At 43.3% G+C, this 26,227-nt stretch overlaps 1 pseudogene; it reads right to left on the bottom strand.

Moving 5' to 3' along the window:
* Positions 1 to 17,357: 17,357 nt before the first annotated feature.
* LOC100388336 (proteasome subunit alpha type-2 pseudogene) lies at positions 17,358 to 25,752 on the bottom strand (annotated as a pseudogene).
* Positions 25,753 to 26,227: the final 475 nt, after the last annotated feature.

Genomic DNA, 26,227 nt, shown 5'->3' with positions numbered 1-26,227 from the left:
CAAATGTTGTAGTCACATCAAAAATATAGAACCTACTAGGTGCAAAGAAAAAATAAAGCAGGCCAGGTACGGTGACTCACGCCTGTAATCCCAGCACTTTGGGAGGCCGAGGTGGGTGGATCACGACCTCAAGAGATCGAGACCATCCTGGTCAACATGGTGAAACCCCGTCTCTACTAAAAATACAAAGTATTAGCTGGGCATGGTGGCACGTGCCTGTAATCCCAGCTACTCGGGAGGCTGAGGCAGGAGAATTGCCTGAACCCAGGAGGCGGAGGTTGCGGTGAGCCGAGATCGCACCATTGCACTCCAGCCTGGGTAACAAGAGCAAAACTCCGTCTCAAAAAAAAAAAAAAATTAAGTAAATTGCTTTATTTATTACATGGAAGATTTCATTTCTCACCATGTTGGCCAGGCTGATCTTGAACTCCTGATCTTATGTGATCCACTTCATTCATGGGACACTTTTGTGTTTTCTTAAAGATTTTCCCACTAGAGACATTTGACTGACACTCCCTCTCCCCAACTGAATGTTTACAATTCTCCCCTCAATTTCTGCAACTAACAGCACATCCCATTCTTTTTTCTGGCTACAGCTGCCTCTGGTTGAAAACCTTCTTGGATGGGGTCCCTTTAAAAATGATCCTTAGACTGTCCCCTTTCTGGTTGCCCACGTCACATCCCTGGTACACACTCTGCCCTGTTGTCAGTGAAAACACAGTTTGTTTTCACTGTGTGCAGCTTGGTCTTAGCTCTGCCACCAGAGAGGCAGCTTCGGCCACACCATTTGCTTTTAGTCTTCTTAGATGTGAGACAAATCCCAGGCTCCTTTTACGAGGAACTTCACAACAAATATCAACCTCTCCAACTGCTTCTCTCAAAGCCCCTCTCACAGATTTTCTAAACAAACTATTGCCTGGCCTCAATCATGTATCTCCTTAACTTGGTTTCCAGATTCCTTCTCTACAGGCATCTTTCTTTGAAATACAGGAGTTTTTGCCAAGTGGGATTTAGTTTTCACTGTAACATACTGATACACAAGCAAACAGGCACTCACCATAAAGTGTAATTAGTAAAATGTGTTCTGGGAGCACATGAGAGAAGTCTTTAACCTAGACTTGGAAGTCCAGAATAGACTTTGTGGAGGAAGCCATATTTAAGACGAGGCTTGTGGGATGAGTCAGTTATGCAAGCAAAGTAGGAAAACACACACATAAAAGCCAAGAAGCCAAACAGGATGTATTCAAGGAACTGAAAGGAGTTTAGTGCAGCTTGATCAGACTAGAAGGAAACAGAGGGAAAATGAGACTAGAAAATGAGCAGGGATTGAGTCACAAAGCTTTTGTCACTCACAATAAAAATTTGAATTTTACTTGGGAGCAATGGAGAATCATTGAAAGTTTTTTTTCTTAGGAAAATGACATGTCTGTCGTGTAATGTAGAATGTGCTTTAACTGCAATGTGGAGAATTGGTTTGAGGGAGGGTGGTAGAAAGAAATGGAGAGAGAGCCGGTCGCTAGACCACAGCCACATCCAGCCCAGGAGATAAGCATGGTGGTGGCAGAACTGATGGAGAGAAGCAATGGGTCTCAGATCCACTTAGGAGTGGAATCTATTGGGTTTGGTGATTGACTGGCCTTGGTAAGGTGAGGAAGAGGAAGGAGTCAAAGATGCCACACGGGTTTCTGTGTTTGCCAACTGAGTGGTGCCATGCCCTGAAATAAAACACTCTGGAGGAAGAGCAGGTTGACCAAGCTGCACTTCGCATGCATAGGTCTGAGATGCTTGTGAAGACTTTCCTGCTTCTGCTTGTTTAACTGACCCTTCTTCAACTTTCAAACTTCAGCCCAGAGGGTATCTCCCTCTTGCTGTTCCCAAATTCCCAGAATTTTCTACGACCCCTTCCCCTCTTTCTCCTCAGTCACCTTTATTTTTTATGTATTTTATTTTACCTTTTTGAGACATTACCCAGGCTGGAGTGCAGTGGTGCAATTTTGACTCACTGCAACATCCACCTCCCAGGCTCAAGCAATTTCCCTGACTCAGCCTCCCATGTAGCTGAGACTACAGGTGTGCACCACTATGCCCGTCTCTCTTTAGTAGAGGTGGGGTTTCAGCATTTTGGCCAGTCCGGTCTTGAATTCCTGGCTTCAAGCAATCCACTCAACTCAGCTTCCCAAACTGTTGGAATTATAGATGTGAGCCACCACATCTGGCTCCCCGCTCACCTTATCCTATCACTTTTCTCTTTACAGTGACTTTAACTATATGAGTGTCTTCTCCAGGAGATTATAAAAACCTTGAAGATATAGAATATGTGTTATTCATCATGTGAAACCCTCATCACCTAGTGAAATTCCTGCACATAGTAGGTTCTTTATTAGTGTTGTTGAATGCAGTGGATCCTCCTGAATTTGAAAATATTGAAGCAGTAATACATATGTAAACATGTGTATGATAAGACGTTTCTGAAGAAACACATATCAGACACACCCACTGGGGCAGACATCATCACTACAGCAACACACATGTATCACAAACTCACATGCAAACCAGGTATGCCAGCTTGCCAGGAAGGACAGAAGAAAAAGAGTAAAAACAGATACCCAAATTTTGCTTCAACTAAGAGGGATTGAATGCCTGAACCAGTGTCATGTCAGCTCTGTCTGATGGGAGATCTTATGTATCTCTGTTACAACAAGCTCCCACTCATGAAAGTGTACACAGGTTTTACCAGAGTTACCCCCTGCAAAATAGAGGATAGAGATAAGGGATTGTCTTACACATGAATATATCATGCTCCGTGGCAGAATGAAAGCTTTAGAAATCTATCCTAAAACAAAATGGCTACAAAGAGGGACTCGGAGCCCACATGTCCTGTGATTCATTCCAGGATCTGCCACTTACTGGCTGGGTGATATTTCTGTGCCTTCGTTTCATCATTAGAAAAACAAAACACTCAGTGGAGTGGCTACAGGGTCCCACTGCTGTTACACCTAAGTGGTTCCCGGTCTGATTCAGTGCTTACGGGGTTGTTTTAAGTATAATATGCATCAATCTATAGCAAATCCTTAGAACAGTGCTTAATATATGCATGTTGCTGTTCTCACCGCTCTTCTCATTATTATTATTATTATTTTGTTGTTGTTGTTGTTGTTGTTACAATGACTACTACACAGCGTCATTATTCAGCCAGTCAGATTTCCATCGACATCAGTAGGCACTGTAAGTAGGAGGAAAAGCACCGAGGAAAAGCGCTGTCACAAAGTCCATGTACTTTCCTTGGTGGCAGCATAATGAATCTTGAGTAATCATCTGGCTCTTACCTTTGAAAATAAATCCAGTGTATATGAAAAGACAGAAGAACTGAAGCACTGGCTAGACATCCCCTCCGGCCGTTAGAAATGCTGGGTGAAAGCTGGGGAGGAGCCAGGGGAATCCCACAGGAAACGGAACACACAATAGGATGGCTCCAGGCTCGCCCAGCGGGTGCCCCTCGGTAATAGGATGGCTGCAGGCTAACCCAGCGGGTGCCCCTCAGTAATAGGATGGCTGCAGGCTCGCCCCATGGATGCCCCTCAGTAATAGGATGGCTGCAGGCTCGCCCAGCAGGTGCCCCTCACAGGAATAGCATGGCTGCAGGCTCGCCCAGTGGGTGCCCCTCAGTAATAGGATGGCTGCAGGCTCGCCCAGCGGGTGCCCCTCAGCAGTGCGATGGTCCCATTCAGGGCCATGGTGCCGACCATGGCAAGGCCTTGAGGAAAAACCAGAGTACATCAGTATACCCTGTTTACTCAAGCAGAGGCATTTTATGAAAATATGCTCAGGCATGGTAGCTCACGCCTGTGATCACAGCACTTTGAGAGGCCGAGGTGGGTGGATCACTTGAGGTCAGGAATTCGAGACCAGTGGTGGTATGCGCCTGTAATCAGAGCTACTTGGGGGCTGAGGCAGGAGAATGGCTTGAACCCAGGAGGCAGAGGTTGAAGTGAGCCGAGATGTGCCACTGCACTCCAGCTTGGGCAACACAGCGAGACTCCATTTCAAAAAGAAAAAGAAAAGAAAATGCTTAAGTATTTCTACTGTGATTGGTTATAATTATCAAGATGTGTGTGTCATAAAAGGTAAGATTAATTTACTTTTCAATTGTAAAATTTTTTTGAGAAAAAAATTATTGAGAAATACATATATCACATACATTACTTATATGTCATCCATTAGCATGTTAATATTCCTAAACTCTTTTTTGTTACTGTTATTAACGTAAGGACGCCACAGGACAAGTGGGCAGACTACATGACCTCATTTGATTTTTGACATTTACACTACATCTGACATCTACCCTTGATATACACAATTTTTATGGAAATTGTGTGACTCTTCTCTAAAGGCATTTATAAGAATATAAAATTTCTTAATACTTTCAAAGAAAAATTAGCATTACTAAGAGCCATGTACTGAATTATACTAATCGTCTTGGGCTCAAGATTAAGTTCAGATAAAATCTACTGCATTTGAAGGTAAATATCTACTGTTGGAATTATCAAGCCCAACATGGACAGAGGCTTGCTGGGGAAGATGTAGAGTGGATTAATCATTGGGTGGGTCATTAATCTCAGTAATCCTTAAGGTTATTTCCAGTCCTGACATATAAACTAACAATCTTAACTGGACCTTCCCAGAGTCATAAACTGCAGTTCACAAAATGTTTTGAAACAAAAATATTCTATATGAGTTTATATTTATTGTTCATTATCTGTATTCACTAGAACATTCTGCAATGATGAGAATATTCTCTATGTCTACTGTCCAATATGGCCACCATTAGCCATGTGTGGCTGAAATGTGGCTGCCACAATGGAGAGCATAGGTCTATATCCTCCATTTTATGGAGATTAAAAAATCTCTTATTTACTTTTGCTTATTAGTATTTTGCATTTAAAACATTATACCTCAAATAAGCTGAAGCTCACTGTGACTGATGACTCTGGAAGAGTAGAGCTCTTGTCAGAGCTGAGAAAATTTAACTTCATTCTTACCCTACAATCCAACACAGTGCCTGGCACAGAGTAGCTCTCACTGAACATTATACAACTTTTTGTAATTCCTTGACTCTTTGGATTCACTCAATCCTTTAGGCTGCTTTTAAAGATAGTAGCAGTTTCTTATTTCAGTCTCATTGTGTCAGAAGTCTAAGGATAATAAAAGCTCCAGAACTTCATGAACCAGCTCAGCACATGAACTCGGAGATTAGTCAACAACTTAAACAAACAAGGCTGGCCAGCTGGTCTCTGCTCTATTTTACCACAGTCTGGGGCAGGAAAAAGGCATTTAGGAAAGGACTTGAGAGTATTTCCCTCTCCTCATCATCCATCCCCTTGCCCCCAATCCATCAGTTTAACCTGCACAACTTCTGGCTGATGATAAAGGACATGGTAGTTGGCACTCGGGACCACACCAGTCACTGCAAAACTGTGCCCCATGGGACCTGGGACTTGTAAGGCCCATCCCAGTGAGACACAGCGTGTCTCCTGTGTCCCAGATCTTCCTACCAGTCTGGCTGGGCCTCCTCACCATAGACCTGTAGCCACAGGTGACCACGACTGCGTGGCTTCTCACTTCTTTGTTGTTTAATGTCCAAGGTGGGCAGTTTGGCAACACCAAGAAGAGTTTAGACAAATAAACATGATCAGGGCACATCATAATTAATGGGCTTCACCACACACCCAGGCTGCCCAATTTCATGGTTTCAGACTGTTTGGATTCACCATAGAACTTTGCTTTTTCTGCAATTGCTCCATTTAGAAGGACAGCAGGTCCAACTAGGCTGGGATTGAGTACATGGTTCATTCAGTACCTGCTGTAAGAGCGAAGTCTTGCCTGCAATGCTGACTGGCCAAATTTTACCATTGCTCTCCTACTGGTGAAAAGGATTGAGGACCTCAGACCTATAGGCACTGAAGATTAGGAGATATTCCTACGCCAGAGTTTACCATAGTCTGAAATAAGTGGGCTTTGTCAATGGGCTGAATTTTGCACCTCTTTCCCCCAGCCCCCCAAAAAACCCTCCTCTGTTGAAGTCCTAGCCCTCAGTACACAGAATGTGACCATATTTGGAGACAGGGTCATTACAGAGGTATTTAAGTTAAAATGAGGCAATTAGGTTGGGATCTAATCTGATGACTATCCTGATGAGAAGAGAAAATCTGGATACAGCCACATACAGAGAGAGACAATGTGAAGACACAGGGAAATGACAGCCATTCACAAGCCAAGAGGAGCCCCTGAAACAGATCACTCCCCCATGCCTTTAAGAATAAGCACAGCCTGCCAACACCTTGACTTTGGACTTGGGGTCTTCAAGACCCTGAGAATGTACGTTTCTGCTGTTTAAGCCACCTAGTCCCCGGGGCTTTATTATAGCAGCCCTAGCAAGCAAATACAGACTTCTGGTTCCGTCTCTGTAAAGCCACAGACTTCTTTGTAGGGATCCGACCTCTATGCTTGGGATCCTCTTTTGCTGTCTTGAACAAAGAGCCAGGAGGAACACAGGGAACTTCTGTGACATAGGTTGGAGCTCTTTTCCCTTCCTGGACCTCTTCGTCCTAAATGTAACAAATAAATTGTGTCAGTTTACTTGATACTCCTCTGCCTTTTCTTTCTCCTCTCCTATTTCCCAGAATGAATTAGTCTTCCCAGGAAACAGCTCCAGGGAGGCCAGGGAAGCTCTGAAGGACTCCCCAAGTCCAAGTCAATTCTTTCAAGCTTGGCCCTGGGAATAGTAACTCTTATCAGATCTTTCTAGTCCCAGTAGTATTTTGTCTGGATCTCTGGGAACAATGTACCTGCTCAATAAAACATTTTCTTCTAGGTACTGCCCCCAAATAATCAAATTTATTAATGAAATGAAAGGTACATTGCCTCTCATTTCACGTGAAAGATTGCCTTTATTGCCCATCCCAAGTAGGTGCTTCCTTTTACTGTTCAAGATGGTCATATTATAGCCATTCTACTAGACAGTTAACCATATTCGGTAGCCCCAGAGGCTACTGAAGACCACAGAGGATGCTTCTGCCCTGTTCTGATGACTCCCCTGATCTGGTTCTATATCCCTGAGAAAACGACTTCACAGTTCAAGAGCGAGGATCAGAGCCAAGCATGAGGCAAGAAAGCTCAGGCTGCTTCAAGCTTTGTTAACTAAAACATTTACTCCATCAGCTTGACTTGTACACCAGTACAATACAACATATAGGAAACGGTGAGAGAAGTAACTCAACCCCGCCACTCAGGGTTCCACCATCTGTAATGGGGGTTACACTGAAAGGGGATCTGAATGGGGGAAGGTGATAACAAGGAGGGATCTTATTAAGGATGGTGAAATATAGGAAACTTGGTAAGAGAGGGCATTATGATAAATACCCTGGAACAGATGTTTGAGCCACCTCACCAGCAAAGCATTTGTCAGAAGAATTAAAAAAAAAGAAAAACATGGGCCAGCAAGACAGGGACCCATTTCTGGCTGCAGCACTAGACTGTCCTTCCTGTGTCACTGTCATTTAACAGGTGTTTAGGACACAAGAGGCATCCTGTGGTCCAGGGTTGCCCAGCCCTCAGATTCATTAACCTTTCAGGGAGAGAAATTGGCTTTCTTTTCCCATAACTCTCAAGGAGGAAGCAGCCACATATTTCACCAGAGGAGTTCAAGTACAGTATTAAATACTTTTCAATTTTCCATTAATAAGTTTTTCTTTATAGTTAACCAAACTCTATCATGCTATAATCTTAAATGTTTTTATAAATAATTTTAGTTTAATGTTATATTCAATATAAATTTAATTTAATATAAAATTTTACTTAATATTGAGAAGAAAGTAATAATCATTCAAAATCGCTTACTGGTGAAAATCAATGTTAATAATTTAGCATATGAGTATCTATATTTATATAAATGTATGGAGGTGTGTTCTGCTTCTATTTGATGTTATAAATATTTCTCAATAAGTTATCTTTTGTATTTCTCAGTAAGTTATCCCTTGTAAGTATTTCTCAATAAGTTACCTCAATATCATTAATATATATCTTTCATTATCAATAAAATCTTCATCAGTAAAAGTTTGACTCTTTTTCGTTGTAATGTTTCTTTTAACATCCACAGTTATTTGGTGACACTAAGAATAAATCACTAAGCTTTTTATTCTAAATCCCAAATTACGAGAATGGTAGATGCCCTCATTCTATCTCTAAAGCCCACTGAATCCCTAATGCTCCTGAAGGTTAGAGTCAAAAGTAGAAAGAACTAGGGTTCCAGAGATTGCCAAGTGTTAAACACATCACTTTTTTTTTTTTTCGACTTAGAAATTCAGTGGTTTGTTCTTTAGGGCCAGAAAACATCTATGGTATCAAAAGAGCCACAACAAAATGTCCTACTTCCCACTTTAATAGCTGCACCCCATGATTTTCTCAGTCATTGCCTATTGTTGGACATTAAACGTGTTTCCCACTTTTGGCTCACATATGTAACGATGCAGTGAATTTTACTAGGTATGGATCTTTTGCCAGTTTCCATATGTTATCCTCAGGCTATAATCCTAAAAGAATTACTAGATGAAAAGGTAAAATTGTATGGCTCTTGATTCCTATGGTAAGCTACAATTTATACTCTTGCAGCCAATGTGATCTTCAAAAGAATGTAACATTTTACATCTTAAAGTGGGTCATTCAGCTTCCTCCTCACCAGATCCAGTTTCTTTAAACCTCTAACTTCTCTCCAAGGAAAGATGGGATTCCAGGATCTCAAGGAATTATAATCAATCCTGGGTGGAGAAGTCAGCATATGACAAGACTCCACAACAAATAGGATGGAAGAGAGTTTGGAGTCCATTTTCCCTGGAAGTCACAGGCTGCCTGGACATGCTGCTCCCAGCTCTTGAAGGGCCACTATCCCTGCTTCCATCACAGAAAAGGGAAAACAGATGCAATAACCATATGGATAAAACCCCAAGCCAGCACAATTGTCCTTGCAAACGCAAATGCAGAGACTAAGACAACGGGGCTTAACATATTTGAAATCAGGACGATCCCAACTGATATGTATTTAGTCTACTTGTAGACATTTCAACAAATAGGCACAAGGAGTTGGGTAGTGCCAGGCACTGTGGTGATGATGGGCATGCAGTAGCCAACAGCATAGACACAGCTTTACCCACGTGGAGTTTAGTTTCTGTGGGTAAGTGAGTATGTATAAGAAGTGCCATGATGCAGTCAGAGGGGGAAGCCTTCCTGCCCAGCTGGAAAGCCTGTGGACGACACAGTGCAATCTGACATTTCCATCATCCGCCCAACCAGCCTCACTCCAATGCCCTCCCACACCTTCAGAAGAGAAATCTCTGTGTGTTTCTTTTACTTCTCTACCCTTCAGACGCTATTGAAAAGCACTGAGATAGAGCACAATTGAAGAGGCAAAGCGCTGGATTTAATTGAAACACCAAATCTGAAAACAGAAGAGGAGATAGTCCTTGTTGACCCCTTTCAGCCCCTGCATTTGATGTGTCCACGAAGGTAGACAGTAAACAGGAAAGCTCACCACCACCCTTACTGTGACCTACTATCTTGGAGGCCAGACTGGCAAATTTCCCATGCAAATAAAGCCTCCTTGCTGCATGTCTAGGGCAGGTAGTATTTGCAGAGCAACTGACCAAATCCCAGGGCTCTGATGAGAGCCTAGACCTTCACGGACCTCTCTGCAGGATTCTGGGTCATCCCGAGTGTGTCTGCTCATAGTGCTAGTCTGTCCAGGGGTGTCTGCCATCTGCTTCTTTGCTTGTCTGTTTGTCTGTCCTCTCTCCAAATCTTTAGCAACTCAACAACAAACCCCAGAAACCTAACTCTACTCAAAACATTTGCAAGGCGCTGCAACCATGCTTAATGGCATTGAAGCGAAGGAAGTGGGGCTGGGGGAAACAGGGTGCTGGTGGGTGTTCCCAGTTCCTATGGTCACAGCCTTAGCCACAGCCTTGAAACACACAGTATCGGGTTCTCAGCTAGCCCCCTTGGCGGGAGAGCTGGGAGTTTCTGACCCCCTTTGGGGTTAAGGCTGCTGGTCTCAGTCTGTGCGTAAGCGAGTGGTCACAGTCCTTAATTGCAAAAGGGAAGTGGTCAGAAAACACACTCTGTCCTGGCAAGATTGATAACTTGTAAGAAACTTTGGAGGAATGCCAGAAAGTAACACTGAGGTTGTCTATGAAACAAAACATACATACATCACTTACATGTCTGCTTATAATTTCCAACATGTTCTGAAAAGAAAAAGAAAGGAAGCAGAGGGAAAAGATTTTGAGGACGAGTTCACAGCAAAGCCAATACAATGCTCTGCCATTTCCTTTTCTCAGTGAAGAGATCACTTTCAAGTAGTCAGGTCTAACAAACCCAACAACTGCTATGTCCAGGGTCCTAATCAGGGCCTTTTACATGTATTGACTAATTTATCATTACGATTTTATAGACAAGTCCTTTATTTAAAATAAATAAATGCCCCATTTTACAGATAGTGAAACTGAAGTCCAGAAAGCCAAGTCATATATAGAACCTTCAGATCTAGTAAGTCCTGGAGCAAATGACCCCAGGTTAACACTGAACAATGACACCCTGCTGTCATTTAGGGCTGAATGCTTTCTATCAAGTTCAAAATGAATTTGTCCCATGGCAAAGGGACATAGGATTTGGATCATCCTGCTAATGAAGTTATTGTTATCAAGATTAAGGATCAAGAGTGGTTTTAAACTGGACAGTGAGGCTCAGTGAGGCCCATAAGCTGGGAAGCATGTTGCTTGGGCACTACCCTCACATTTCATAAGAAGAAAGCAATCTAGAGAAATGCCATAACCTTCGACCATACGAAGTTTCCTGTTTGATACCGAATGTTGTGTCTGTGTGGGGCCACCACGCTATCTGAGCTGTCATTTTGTTTCCTGACTGAAGGTAAAGGAGTTATTGCCAGGGCATGCTGTAATATTTCTCCTGGAGTTCAAAGGAGTTAAGTCTAGAAACAAAATAAAACCTTATAAGCTAGTAGACAGTGAAACTGAGACCACAAAGCACACTTGGTGATCATGTGCCCACACTTTGTCTTCCAGGAAAAACATGAGAAAGAGTGACTCTGTCTTTATGAGCTGGCTCTGCTTAAAATGAAAGTGAAGGGTGAGGCTCCCGGTCTTCACTTTTCGTCTCTGAACCCTGGCGAACTTTCTGGAGCCTGCTTGGAAGCCTTCACCGGGGTGACCTAGAGACTGCATTAAGTCCAGCAACAGGTGATTGAATATCCACTGTATGAAGAAGACCATGCTAAATACTGTGTAGGACACAAAAAATGAAAAGACAAAGGCTGAGCCTTCCAAGAGCTCATGGGGCTAAGAGTCGTAACTGTCTGCATTGGAAGTCTGGCTGGGAAACAGGTCCTGAGACTGAGTTAGAGGGGAAGTAACTCAAATGAAGAGATGGAAGAAATGTCTGGGATTTCAAGGTTTGGACTGGACTGTGCAAGAGCTTAGAATGTCATTAGGTGAGAATGGGAAAAGGAAGAAATTTAAGATCAAGAAAACATCTAGAGCCAGAGGCCAGGTGTGAGAAATACATGGTGAATCCTGGACTGACGGGGTGAGCCAGCACTTCGAGCCCAGAATGTGTCTGAGTGTGTGCATGCCTTCCCTGGTGTGCATGTGGGGGGAAAAGGCATGGATATTCTGGCAAGGACTGAGAACACAGGCATGGGCAATGCTGAATAAGGGCTCCAATGCTTGATAAAGGACTAACAACTTTATTCCGCATGTCAAGGAGATGGGTGGCCATCCAAGGTGATGGGTGGCCATCCAAGGAGATGGGTGGCCATCCAAGCCTTTGAGCATTGAATGACATGATGGGGGATATAATTTAAGAAGACTTTAAATGCCTTAACAAGTGCCCCCCATTGTAGGTCATAGTGACCCTAATCATCAGATCCAGAGGCTGACCTGGACAGTAGCATCCCTGAAGTCTGTTTCTGGTACTGACCCAGTGTGGGCCTTCAGACCGTAGGACAAATGCATAGGGTCAGTTTGGCCCCGGCTTCTCTCTGGGGAATAATACTATAACTGACATTTCCCCGACAGTGTAGCATGGCACAAGCAGTTACTGCAATGTTGAAAATGTATAGGAACCACGCACCCACACAGATGGATCATCCATTTTCATGGAGCATGAAGCCTGGGAAGAAATATCGCTCCAACAGTAAGGACTGCAGAGAGTGGTGTCAAGCTGAGTACAGGCTCCAGACTCAGACACCTAAGATTTGGTGTCAGTTCATCACTTCAGGAGGTTGGTTTACATAGGCTGCTGTAACAGAGTGCTGCAACTAGGTGGCTTAGGTGGCTTGAACAACGTAAGTTTATTGTCTCACAGTTCTGGAAGCTGGAAGTCTGAGAGTTCCTTCTGAGTTAGTCTGGAAGGCAAAAGAAACCTGCCACTGTCAGCAGGGAAGTTGCGTCTGAGGGCTGTGAGGGAAGGAGCTGCTGCAGGCCTCTCTTCTTGGCTTAGAGATGACCGTCTTAATGTTCGTTCTCTCTGCATGTCTGTCTGTGCCCAAATTTTCCCTTCTTACAAGGACCTAACTGGATCCTAATCCAATAACCCTAATGACCGCATTTTAACTTGATTGTCTCTGTAAAGACCCTATCTTCAAATATAGTCATATCTTTAGGTACTAGGGTTTAGGACTCCAACATATGAGTTTTTTTAAAATATATATATTTTATTGTACTTTAGGTTGTGAAGTACATGTGCAGAACATGCAGGATTGTTGCATAGGTACATACATGGTAATGTGGTTTGCTGCCTCCATCCCCATCCCTACATATGGCATTTCTCCCCATGTTATCCCTCCCCAACTCCCTATCCCCCTGCTGTCCTTCCCCTAGTCCCCCCAACAGACCTCAGTGTGTGATGCTCCCCTCCCTGTGTCCATGTGTTTTCTTGTTCAACACCCGCCTATGAGCGAGAACATCTGGTGTTTGACTTTCTGCTCTTGTGTCAGTTTGCTGAGAATGACGGTTTCCAGGTTCATCCATGTCCCTATAAAGGATACAAACTCATCATTTTTTATGGCTGCATAGTATTCCATGGTGTATATGTGCCACATTTTCCCTGTCCAGTCTATCATCAATGGGCATTTGGGTTGGTTCCATGTCTTGGCTATTGTAAACAGTGCTGCGATGAACATTCATGTGCATGTGTCCTTATAGTAGAATGATTTATAATCTTTTGGGTATATACCCAGTAATGGGATTGCTGGGTCAAATGGAATTTCTATTTCTAGGTCCTTGAGGAATCGCCACACTGTCTTCCACAATGGTTGAACTAATTGACACTCCCACCAACAGTGTAAAAGTGTTCCTATTTCTCCACATCCTCTCCAGCATCTGTTGTCTCCAGGTTTTTTAATGATCGCCATTCTAACTGGCGTGAGATGGTATCTCAAGGTGGTTTTGATTTGCATTTCTCTAATGACCAGTGATGATGAGCATTTTTTCATATACTTGTTGGCCTCATATATGTCATGAAAAGTGTCTGTTCATGTCCTTTGCCCACTTTTGAATGAGTTTGTTTGTTTTTTTCTTGTAAATCTTTGTAGATTCTGGATATTAGCCCTTTGTCAGATGGGTAGGTTGCAAAAATGTTTTTCCCATTCTGTTGGTTGCCGATTCGCTCTAATGATTGTTTCTTTTTTCTGTGCAGAAGCTGTGGAATTTAATTAGATCCCATTTGCCTATTTTGGCTTTTGTTGTCAATACTTTTGGTGTTTTAGTCATGAAGCCCTTGCCTGAGCCTATCAACATGTGAGTTTTAAGGAGACACGATGCAACTCACAACACTGAGTTTCCTTATCAGTGAGATGGTGCTAGTACTGTTACCCACTTACTGTATGTTATCAGAAATAAGTGGCTCAAACTTGTGAATTACTTAGAACAGTGCTTGGCACACAGTACGCCTGCAGCAAATAATGGCTAGTGTTACACAAATTGACAGAGGAATGTAGAGCATTCTCCATCACACCCCTCTGTCCTGACAGCGCCTATGCCTTGCTCCCAGACAAAAGTCAGGCTTATTGACAAGTAAGCAAACCATCAAAATTCTGTCACCATTCCTGATGAAAACAGTCACAGTGGCTCTTAACTTACTTCTCACCCTTTTGAATGCAACTATTTTTCACAAGCAAAGTTTCCTATTATAAAATGAGGAAAGAAAGCAGGCCACAGTTTTCTATTTTTCCCTTGGAAAATATCAACCTCACTGCACCTTTAAACAGAGACTGACAGCAGCCTGATTGGCAACCTTGTATCTCCAAGGCCAGTTAGGGTTGCAATGTCCTGGCCCACATGGCCCTAGCATCCCGGGGTGAGACCCGGGGAACCCAGACAGCCCTGGGAAACAGGCTGTTTCACTGGCAGTGCCGAGTCAGCAGCAAGCGTACAAGGCTGGTTATTTGTGGACGGCACCAAAGAGCGGCTATTATTCTAAAAGAAATTCTCATAGAAAGAATGTTGGATGTAAAACAAGCAAAGGGGCTCACGGAAGCAGAATAAAACTGTAATGTAAGTGGCATGCTGGGCGTCAGACTGTCCATCCACACTCAGGAAAACAGCTGTCACAAGGTCCAAGCTTTCAGTCCTTTCAGAATTCACGTGATCATTGTGATAAAACAGAATGTTTCTGAAATAATAGTTCCTATCATTGACAATGCCTACTTTACAAAGTGTGAAATGTAGCTTTCACTGGGAATGCCCATATTACTGGCTCTCACAATAGGTGAAATGAACATGTATGTTTTGTTGATTTTTTTCACATTTAACATCTCTGAAATCAAAATATATATTAAAATTATTAATTAAAAATTGAAATATGAGAAGAAGGACTGTGGCCTAGCATGGTGCTTGTGGTCCCATGTATCTCTATGCCTGTAGGTAGGAATAATCCCTCAAGCCCAGGAGTTTGAAGCCAGCCTGGTCAACACAGTGAGACCCCTATTTCTAAAAAATAAAAATAAATACAACAACATGTCCTGTAGAATCTCGTTTTTTTTTTTTTTTTTTAAAGAAGCATTGTGTCATAGTTTAATTGGTTATGGGTCATTTCTTCACGGCTTATAAAATAATTCTGCAGTTGGCCGGGTGCGGTGGCTCAAGCCTGTAATCCCAGCACTTTGGGAGGCCAAGGCGGGTGGATCACGAGGTCAAGAGATCGAGACCATCCTGGTCAACATGGTGAAACCCCGTCTCTACTAAAAATACAAAAAATTAGCTGGGCATGGTGGCGCGTGCCTGTAATCCCAGCTACTCAGGAGGCTGAGGCAGGAGAATTGCCTGAACCCAGGAGGCAGAGGTTGCGGTGAGCCAAGATCATGCCATTGCACTCCAGCCTGGGTAACGAGAGCGAAACTCCGTCTCAAAAAAAAAAAAAAAAAGAAGCAATCCCTTTAAGAGGGTGTCTTAAAAACAGCCTGGGAAGTTTAATATAATTGAATAAGGAATATTATGAAAGAAAATAATGTAAGCTCACCTCATTTTCCACATTTTCTCTTACTTCCTGTCTACACCGGAGGTTTCCCATCCATCTCCATGTTGTTTACTTCCCACACATACAGAAGATCAACAGATATTTTCCGAGAACATCACATGCTAAGCACTCTGCTAGGCTCTAGGAATACGGTATTGAACAAAACAGATGCAGTCTCTGCGATCATGGAGTTTAAGCCAGTTACTAGGACAACAGCCAAGTCCCCCATCTGGCTCCTCTGTGAATTTCTCAGTGAGTATTTCTCCTTGAGTTTGCAAAGCAAACAAGAATATGGCCCCGGGAGCTTACATTAGAAATCCAAGTGAAAGGGAATTTCTAACAGAGAAGAACACCTCTTCCATCTATGCCTGGGGCCTTTACTTTCTCTTTGCCTCCCACAGGTGTATTGGGATGCGGTAATGGATGTGAAAAGTGTCTTATTACCTATGGAAATCTGTAATAAATGCCCATTCTTGTTTCTGCATTATGATTATGAGCTCTATAGTCCCATCACTGTCTTTTCAAGACTGGAAAAGCTCAAGGCTTCATCACTCCTTGGAGTATAACACATTCTGAAGCATTTATCTGGAAATAAATAGTGAATTTCTTCAGCCTGGAGGGGCTGAGATGGAGGGTAGACAAAATAGAAACAAGGAGAGTTTGTTTAAAGTGGTGCTGCTGGCGGAAATAGGCTTTAGTTGAACATGAGGTGTAAGCTCTTAAATCAGTAGCAATCTATTGAGTGATGCACATTTTTACTGACATGTTTACATCCTGTAAATTCCATGAGTTGTCTCGAGAAATGTGATTTGCAATGAGGAGGAATGGCCAGGAGAAGTGGTCTATTATTTTATATGTCATAACAGACTTGGGAGAGAACCACAAACCAGAGACGGAGGAGCCAGACAAGTTCACGACCCATCAGCAACACCACTATCAGCCGTTACCATTAACTAGTTTTTTTCTTGCCTACTATGAAGAGCTCGGCTAAATCACAGTTTGTCTGAAAAAGGAATAGTGAATTAGATTTGACTTTATTGCTACCATCTGATTTTTTAAAAAATCACCAATTATGGATGCTAGAGCCCTGGGCAGCACTGCTGAGGCTGAGATGTGATTGGAAGGCTTAGGACTACCTTTCCTTTGAACTAAAGACTGGGATTTTTTTTCTCGCCTTGGAGGGGTCCCCACAAAGAGAGTTTCCAGCAGCATCCTGCCATCAGCTTCCATTTAAAAGACCATAATGAAAAGTCCTTCAGTCCAGCACAGAGGCTTACGCCTGTAATCCTGGCACTTTGGGAGGTGGAGGCAGGCAGATCATGAGATGAAGAATTTGAGATCAGCCTGACCAACATGGTGAAACCCCATCTCTACTAAAAATACAAAAATTAGCCAGGTGTGGTGGTGCACAGCTGTAATCCCAGCTATTCAGGAAGCTGAGGCAGGAGAATCGCTTGAATCTGGGAGACGGAGATTGCAGCAAGCAGAGATCGTGTAACTACACTCCAGCCTGGGCAACAGAGCCAGAAGAAAGGAAAGAAAGGAAAGGAAGAAAGGAAGAAATAAGGAAAGGAAAGAAGAAAGAAAGAAAGAAAGAAAAAGAAAGGAAAGGAAAGAAAAGAAGTACTTCAAAAGCCTTCCCCACAGAAAGTGGAGGGGCGGGGAACAGCTTACAGTTGGTGGAGAAGGAAAGTTTGGTTGAAAGATAAATAACTGAAAAAATGAATGTCATATTTTAGAGAGCCCTGGGTGGCCATGTATCCACAGAAACTGAAGGGAAAAGGAAAGAAGATGAAGGGAAGGAGGGAGGAAATCAGTTAATGTTAGCCTTCTGCATCTTACAACCCGGAGGAGACAGACGTTAATTACATAATTACCCACTCGTGTAAAACCATGACGGTGACAAGTGCTCCAAAGGGGCCCTCCATGATGACACCAGTGCATTTGCCGGGGGAGCCTGACTCTTTTTGTGTGGTCAGAGAACGCTCTCCCTAGGAAGCGATGCTCGAGCTGACGGACCAACATCGGAAGCACATATCGTGGGACAATGTCTCAGGCAGAGAAATGACATGTGCACACGCCATGTGGATGGATGGATTGCAGCTCGTGGAAGAATGAAAGTGGAGCAAGGTTGTTGGGGACCAAAAGATGAGGCAGTAATGTGAGGAGAGGAGGGTGCAGAGCAGCTTGACCACACAGGGCCATGCCAGGCAGCAAAGGACTTTGTCTTCATCTAAGAAACTAGGAAGGCCCAAAGGGCTTTAAGCACAGGACAGACATGTTTTAAAAGACCCCTGTGGCTTCAGTGTGGAGAATAGGTTTTTGGAGGCTGCCTCAGTGCGTTTAGTGTTGCTATAAAGGAATATCTGAGTCTGGGGAATTTATAAAGAAAAAAGGTTTCTTTGGCTCAAGATTCTGATGTCTAGAAAGCTCCAGATGGGGCACCTGCATCTGGAGGGCCACGCATGGGCAGGACATAAGTGAGAGTCAAGCCTCTGCATTCAGACGCTTCCACTCATGACAGAAAGTTATAGGGAGCCAGTGTGTGCAGGAATCATGCTGGAAGAGAGGAAGCAAGACATGGGCGTAGGGGGAAATTCCAGGCTTTTTTTTTTTTTTAACAACAAATTTTCATGGGAACTAATAAGAATGAGAGTTCCCTCATAATCCCCAGCCCCCATGGAGGGCATTCATCTACTGATGAGGGGTTCACTTCCACAACCCAAACACCTCCCATTAGGCCCCACTTCCAACACTGGGGATCAACTTTCAACATGAGGTTTGTGGAAACAAACGTGCCAACTGTAGCAGAGGAGAAGAGGGAATGTAAGAGACCCATTAGGAGGCAGCAGTTGTCCAGGCTAAAGAGGCCTAAACAGACTGCTCCAAACTCAATGGTGGAGAGAGCACAGAGGACAGATTTGAGAGGTGTTTAGGAGATTTTACTATACATATAATTAGGAGATACAGTGATTATTATAATGTACCAGTCTATCCACTGCTATCCTGGCTCAGTGGGAGATTTTAAACTAATTCAGCCTAGATTAGTGGTTCCCAACTGGGGCAATTTTGCCTCCCAGGGGACATTTGGCAATGTCTGGAAACATGGGTTGTTATAACTAGGGTGCTAGTGCTGCTGACAGAGCATCTAGTAGACAGATTTCAGCGATGTTACTAAACATCCTAGAGTGCGCAGGTCAGCCCCCACAAACAGTTATCCAGCTGAAAATATCAATACTGCCAGGGTCTCGCAACCCTCGCCTAGACTCGTCTTTTCACTACACAGGTCCCCACCTTCACATCACACTTATGAATAACTGAGTCAAAGAATGGAAATTATCCACAAGACAGCAGCAAGAACGACCAGTAGTCAGTGGCTACTCAGCGTCTGCCAAGCTTTCAGGTCTTGCCAAGGAAGTGCCTTGCTACAGAGGGTGGCATTCTGCACTGTCCTCCCTCACCTCCCCCTACCCCACTCCGTGCATCTGTTGTGAAGTCCGTGAGAGCTGGGAAGACTCGTGTCCTCTCGCATGCGTCTGCATCCAGATGCCTGACTCTCACTTATGTTCTGTTCAATGTTTGTGGTATCTGTTACTCCTGTGACAGTGGGTGACTAATAAGTGACTGTGTCTTCCAGCTTGGGGAAGAAGAGCCTTCAGGATGTAAGTACAGGGATTTTTGGAGTATCGGGTTTGGAGAGAAATATACTAATTAGTACTCTGCATAATTATCCCAATACATTATTTCTAATGAAACAACAGGTCACCTTCCTTCTCTGGCTCTACTTTGCTTCCTCCGCTTGGCAATATCTTACGCCATCTCTTGAAATCAGGAGGAAGACCTGACCCCAAATCCCTGGTCCTTCTACACTTTTCCTGTTGGGCACCTCCTTCACCTCTTCATCAGCTGATACTCCCATTCTCCCCACTCCTCCCAGGAAAGTGAGCTCTTGACCAGCCCTCACAAAGTGTTAGTTACACTGTCTCCCAAAAGGGGAGTCATAGTCCCAGTGAGTAAACTCCTAAAATTTCCGCCGTTGTTCTGCTGCAGACTTCCTCATGTGTGTAGAGAATACTGCTTGGGTGCGCTGTTTCTGTTGCAAGATCACGAGAATCACGGCCTCTGCTCCTTGCAGTTTAGGGTATACATGATCTCATGAGGCAGACCAAAAATCAGAACAAAGAGCAGGCGAGTGAGTGAAAACGGATAAGAATAAGTGATTGTCAAAACATTGACTATAAAAAAGAAATATAGTAACTATGTTCTATCAATGAATATAAATTTTCAAGATTTTCAAGCCGAGAAAAAAAAAAATCCCCGTGATAATGGTCTGCATTGTAGAAACCAAAACCATTTGGCATTTTATCACATTTCAGGTGGAGCTCATTTGCCCTTACATCATCATTGTCCGCCCACTTCCGAAAGGATGCAATATTATTACCCTTGTAAGAACAATGATGACTCTGGAGGATTTATTGATGACAGTCTTTCACATGAATAGCTAAAAAAGAAAAAGACTTTGACTTTAGACTGATTGATTTTTCTGCCCTAATGTAATGCGTAGAAGACTGGCTTTCCTCCAGGAAGTTTCAGAGAAAAATTTGATTTTGTTTCTTTTCAGACTGTTAAGGAAACAGTGATTCATGTTTACCTTGCTCTTATGATGTTTATGATGAATAGGTGAATTACACCAACACTCCAAGCAGATGCACAGAGCAACATCAAGGCTACTTTTATTTATATGTGATTCCCAAACATTAACCCAGACTAAAAGAAATGTCTGTGGTATGCACCAACAGCTCAATTTGTTTCTACGTGTGCCACGCACAGCTTCAGGGGAGGAGGAAATAAATCCAAATATGAACTGGCCCAGAGCCCTTCTCGTGGATAGACCACTGCTTATATGAAGTGGTTTCAAAGTCACTGGGAAGTACCCCTCCACTGGGAACTGGATCTCTAATGGTGTTTAGAAATGTTCACATCACTCACTTTTTAAAGCTGAGCCCTTATTAAAATACAAATGGAAAATAAGGACATTTTCCAACCGAGGAAAATAAGACATTTAGCCATGATAAGTATTAACACTGTGTTAGTCAGGATGTTCCAGAGACACAGAACCAATAAGATGTATATACATGTAGGAAGATTTATTTTATAAAATTGGCTTATGTAATTGTGGGGACTGGCAAGTCAGAAATTCACAAGGCACACAGGCAGGCTGGGAATTCCAGCTGGAGTTGATGGTATAGTCTTGAGTCCAAAGACAATCTGGAAGCAGAATTTCCTTTCTTCCTCCACTTCTGTGAAAGAACCTCAGTCTTTTCTCTCAAGGTCTTCAACTGATTGAATGAGGCCCACCCACATTATGGAGGGTAATCTGCTTTAGTTAAAGAATATTGATTAGCCGGGCGCGGTGGCTCAAGCCTGTAATCCCAGCACTTTGGGAGGCCGAGGCGGGTGGATCACGAGGTCAACAGATCACGACCATCCTGGTCAACATGGTGAAACCCCGTCTCTACTAAAAATACAAAAAATTAGCTGGGCATGGTGGCGCGTGCCTGTAATCCCAGCTACTCAGGAGGCTGAGGCAGGAGAATTGCCTGAACCCAGGAGGCAGAGGTTGTGATGAGCCGAGATCACGCCATTGCACTCCAGCCTGGGTAACAAGAGCGAAACTCCGTCTCAAAAAAAAAAAAAAAGAATACTGATTAAATGTTAATCCCATCTAAAAACGACTTTTACAGCACCATCTAAACTGGTGTTTGACCAAACAACTGGAAACCGTAACCTAGCCAAGTTGACACACCAGATTAACAATCACAAACACCCTGACTTGAATTAATTTATCATGTTTATTTTTCAGTTTCCTGAGAGGTCAGTACTTGGGAAAGGCTAATTTCCACAAGGTATAAAAGAAGGGAAGGGTAGAAAGAACGAAGGACAGGAATCCCTGTCATCGGAAAGCATAAGTCAAACAATGGATGGTTATACTTGGAAACCAAGACTAGGAAGGTGGCAGGGAGGGTACAAGGTGCAAAGAATTTGGCTGTGGGAAAGCGAAGGCCAGGGATTATAAAGGAAGCTTCCCCAAAAGGTGGAGGATGCGGAGGAATATGAAGCATAATTTGCCTGGAGCCTCTAAACTCATCTGTAGAGGCCCTTGGCCAATTCTCGAACTAGTCATTTATTGAACCTTCATCTCTATTGAGGATTCACACACAAAAAACAGCAAGAACAGCAGCATTTCTTGATTGGCAAACACCATGTATCACGAACTACTTTAATTTCTTTATATATTTAATCTTCCTCCAATGAAATGAAAGTGGTTCTACCGTTGTCTCCATTTTACAAATCAAAGAACTGACACCTAGGGAAATTAAGCAACTTCTCTAGATACACAACTGGAAATTGGCATAGCTGGGATTTGAATCTATAAAATGCGCCATCAAAGCTTGTAATCACGAACAGTATTCCATCATCTCTGAAACTGCTATTGAAGATATTATCTAGGCTGTTCTGTGTTCTTTGTATTAGGACATACACACACAATATGTTCCTTTTAGTACCAGGAAAAAGATTGTATCTTCCAAGGACCTGGTTTATTTAGAAATATCAGATAATACGACCTGTTTGTTTTTCTTCTTCTGCATAGTTTGTAATTTTCTTTTTCAATTTCAATAGTCTCAGTTTATGAACATTTATTTTTCAGGTTACCTCAAACTCTATTGTAAGTAGGAAGGATACAAATTCTAAAATATGTGTAGCATTATATACATCATATTACTGCTTAAGAAACTCAAATAGCAATAGCCAGTGAGAAGTTTCATGTCCTTAAAAAAAAGCCCTGTTAGCAGAGAAAACAAAGTAACAAAAGTGATTTCTCTGACAGCAACATTTGAGGCTCAAAAGAAACCTGCCAAATTTTCAAGAACTCACATTCCAAGACTAAGTGGACATAGATAGGAAGAATCCACTGGGAATTCCAGGCTTTGGAAAAAACTGCTCCCTCTCTAGTACCCAGAGGAGCCAAACTTCCCATTTTAGCTCTGTAGGGGCCTAGGGAATAATAGGCAGCACCCACAGTACTTTGGGGAAAAGAGATACAGAAAGACTCAGAGCTTACCTCTCTAAAGCTAGAACAATGCCTGAAATAGGCGAAGGGAACATACATATCTGCAGTTGTCTTCAGTGTCCTTAAGTAATAAGTCCACTTATGGGTGCTGATCCCAGTTCTGCTTCTGATCTTGCTCCTGTTTCTGCTGCTTTTCCAACCCTAATTTCCCTTGCTATTCAAGCCTGATGTGTGCTATCAACTCCCTGGGCTTGATTTTTGTCTAATGAGACTCCATGTCCTGTCAGGGCCTCTATCTGACAGCAAGCCCATGGCCTCACTTCTGCCAATAAATCTGTCCACGCTCACTCTCGCCTCTCTGACTTTTTTGGCCAACATCCTACCTTATCTCAGCTCCAGCTCACTATGACTTGACCCACTGATACCACAGCAAAAACACTGCCCTTCTCCTAGCCCTTCATAGTGGGATGGCAGTTCCCGCACTGTATATTACTGCTTAAGACACTTAAGAGCAATCAATAGCAAAGAAGATCATAGATACAAATCGGATCTACCACCTAATAAACCTAGTTTATTAGGTTTATTATTATTTATTATTAAGTAAATCTGATGGAGTATTTACCACCTAATACTCCATGATCAGGGTTTTCAGAACCACCACACTGAGGTTGTAGGGTCCCAGCCCCGGTTTCTTTCTACAAGTACCTGAGTCAAGTGTGATGGGACTCAGCAGCGCTCAGCTATTTCCTAACCTGGGCTGAAGTGTACATGGACCTGCAGAGAAGCTACCTATTTCCTTAATACAGGGTGAGCTTTTAGATGAAACCACTGCCAAAGGGGCACATCCCTGTGTACGCTGAACCTGTGTGCAGTAAGGGTAGGAAACAGCAGGAAACACCAGGTCAGAAAACACTAAGACAAAGGTTATGGGACAGTCTGGAAAATCTAGAGAAACTCACTAGGTTGTACTTCACAAGCTACACACTGTCTAGACAATAAAAACCCAGCCATCTGGTGGTGCTTGCAGTGGACTACGGAATGCTTGAGATACAGAAGTCTCCGGGGCTTTCGGCGACCACTGGAAAGCAGTGTTCTCAGTGACTGGCTGACTCCTCCTCCGATCCATCTGCTCTTCTAGTCCTTGTGATCCTGTGTTCAGGAACTGCTCACTGCTTCATAGCTCATGCTCCTATCTCCGAGTTTGAGTGCTGGGCCGTCCTGCAGGATTGTGGGCCCACCCATACCAGAACTGTCCATGTGAAAGCATCACTTGGACCATCTTTACCCAAGACGTGCTGTGATTAGGAGAGGGCGAAGGCTTCCTGCATCATCCTTATGATCATACCATCAACCTAGTCATAGGTTTACCTACACCTTCTCCCTGTTCTCTCTTTTTTTTTTTGTCACTTAAGTATTAATATTTTATTTCAAACACTTATGCTCATCCTTGAGTTTAAAAAGTCTAACAAAATCTAAGGGGTTCCTTTAAAACATTTCCCGACTTGTGATGGAGACACAGACAGGAACCAGCAAACTGACATCACGTTACCTCCCGTGGAGACCTATTCGGCTGACCACTCTTCCTAGCCCCAATACAATCTCATAGAGCACCCTAGGATTTCACCAATCATTACCTAATGGCACCTAAAAGCACCTATGCTTTTCTTGTCCCATGAATCTGTGAAAGTCTGCAGATCCTTCCAGCTTCCAGAAGCAGTGATGTTTTTATCAAAATCAGCATTTGGCTTTATGGAAACAGAGGCAACATCTGGCGGTGGAGAGGGCAGTAAGATTTGACTTCACCAAAATTGGCCGACAACTAAAAACAGTGATTTCATCATTCTGCTTTCAATGTGGTTGTCAGAAATCAACTATGATTAAAAAGCAGGAAATAACTGTTAAAATGTTATCAACTCCTAAAAGGCTGGGAGGTGGGTTTAGCAGTTTATTAGGATTTATAAGTCATTTTAAAAACAGTCGATTTAAACCAAGTAGAAATAAGTATGCAAAAAGTCTGCAAAACAAAACATACTTTAAACATGTTTAGCCTGTAATCCCAGCACTTTGGGAGGCCGAGGTGGGTGGATCACGAGGTCAACAGATTGAGACCATCCTGGTCAACATGGTGAAACCCCGACTCTACTAAAAATATACAAAAAATTAGCTGGGCATGGTGGCGCGTGCCTGTAATCCCAGCTACTCAGGAGGCTGAGGCAGGAGAATTGCCTGAACCCGGGAGGCGGAGGTTGCGGTGAGCCGAGATCGTGCCATTGCACTCCAGCCTGGGTAACAAGAGCGAAACTCTGTCTCAAAAAAAAAAAAACAGCATGTTTAAGTAGACAGATTATCTGAAATTCTCGATTTATCAGTCACTTCACTGTTATGCTATGGCAGCCAAGTAATCCTTAACTTCAGTGGGAGTCAGCCTCCTAAATCCAGCTTCATTGCACATTCCAACTTCTATGTTACCCTCTGCCATTTGCCCTTCAAAGCTTTCCTTTAGGGTTAAGATGGCTGTATGAATGGCATCTTCAAGTTCCAGATCTTCATGATATCTTTTCTCAAGGGAAATTTTCCCAGTTACATAGTTCTTTCCCATTGCTGTAGCTTTCCAGGCAAAGTATGCTCCAGATGGATCTGACTGAAATCAATATGGTCGTTCCTCATTCCAACCACAAATAAGTAAAGAAACTCCAAATGGACGAATGCCACGTGACTGAGTATATTCTTGTACCACAGAAGCTACTCTCTGTACCAGCTGAGCTGTGGGAATGGCTTCTTGGTACCCAAGATAGTACTGTTGAGCTAGTTCTGGAGCTCTGTGCACAAGCACTCTGCAATCTGGGCCCGTGCCCCTGCACACCAAGGCTACGTGCTTGGTAATGGGTTCTACTGTGTGTATACTCGCTCATCACACAGAATGGATTCTGTTTTTGCTCTGTTGCTAACACCACACCGTTTGCAGCTTTAATTCCCACTGACGGGGCTCCTCCAGCTACAGCAGCCAAAGCATATTCAATCTGGACAAGTTAACCAGATGGGCTGAAGGCAGTCAGCAAAAAGCTGTACCTGCGCTCCGCCATCTTTACCCGAAGAGCCCTCTCCCTGTTCTCTTATCCAGAGAGCACAACCTTTGGGCACTTGAGAGAGAAAAAAATGTACAGCTATGGCATTTTTATGGAGCCTAAGCCACCCCGGCTCAACATGGATTTTAAAAATTGGTAATGAGGGAGATTCTATGTAATCCTGTATCAGAAAATGACCCATCTCATTGCAGATGACAAGAGATGCAACCCCAAAAAGCTGATACGGTTTGTCTGCGTCCCCACCACAATCTCACCTCGAATTGTAATAATCTCCATGTGTCAAGGGCAGGGCCAGGTGAAGAGAATTGAATCATGGGGTGGTTTCCTCCATACTTTTCTCATGGTAGTGAATAAGTCTCACAAGATCTGATGGTTTTATAAATGGGAGTTCCCCTGCACAAGCTCTCTTGCCTGTCGCCATGCAAGACATGACTTTGCTCCTCATTCAGCTTCCGTCATGATTGTGAGGCCCTCCCAGTCATGTGGA

This window comes from Callithrix jacchus, chromosome 5 (genome assembly GCF_049354715.1).
Source record: "Callithrix jacchus isolate 240 chromosome 5, calJac240_pri, whole genome shotgun sequence".
NCBI classification, from domain to species: Eukaryota; Metazoa; Chordata; class Mammalia; order Primates; family Cebidae; genus Callithrix; species Callithrix jacchus.
Note: the sequence above shows the minus strand (reverse complement) of the source record. Positions and strands in the feature narration are given on the sequence as shown.